The following is a 558-nucleotide window of genomic DNA, read 5'->3' as shown; positions in this document are numbered from 1 at the left end:
GTACATTTAATTCAAATGTGAGTGTAATGCCCACAGTTGTTTGTTATCATTGTTACAAATAACATAAACCACGTTTGAAGAGTGTGTTTTCTTGGTCTTTTAATGAGCTTGTTATGAAGATGAATGGTTTCTTCTAATTCACTATATATGATTTTCCATGATGGTACCACTCCCTAACTCTTGTAGAAAACATTTTGTTTGTCTAGATAGAAATACATCAAGAGATGTTAATGATTGACAAACAATATAAGGAGATAAAAGAAGGGATAAGAAAAGAGAAGCAGGATCTATGGAATGTGAGACCATGATAAGATTAGAAAGATTAACTAAGTATCTGTTTATATAGAAGGTCCTTTTGTAAACACAGGTTTTAGTATTATGATTGGCTATTTATTCTTTTGGACAAATGCTATGAACATGCAAAATTATAACAAATGTACAGTTTCCGGCAGAGCAAAGTGCACAAGTATCAGGGCAACAGTGTAGTTTAAAGAAAACTTTGATTGTATTCTTGACATGATGTATTGTTCACTGTTCTGACACGATAAGCCCATAATT

Source organism: Branchiostoma belcheri, unplaced genomic scaffold (assembly GCF_001625305.1).
Source record: "Branchiostoma belcheri isolate BF01 breed outbred unplaced genomic scaffold, Haploidv18h27 scaffold123, whole genome shotgun sequence".
Classification (NCBI taxonomy): domain Eukaryota; kingdom Metazoa; phylum Chordata; class Leptocardii; order Amphioxiformes; family Branchiostomatidae; genus Branchiostoma; species Branchiostoma belcheri.
This window is presented reverse-complemented; position numbering follows the sequence as displayed.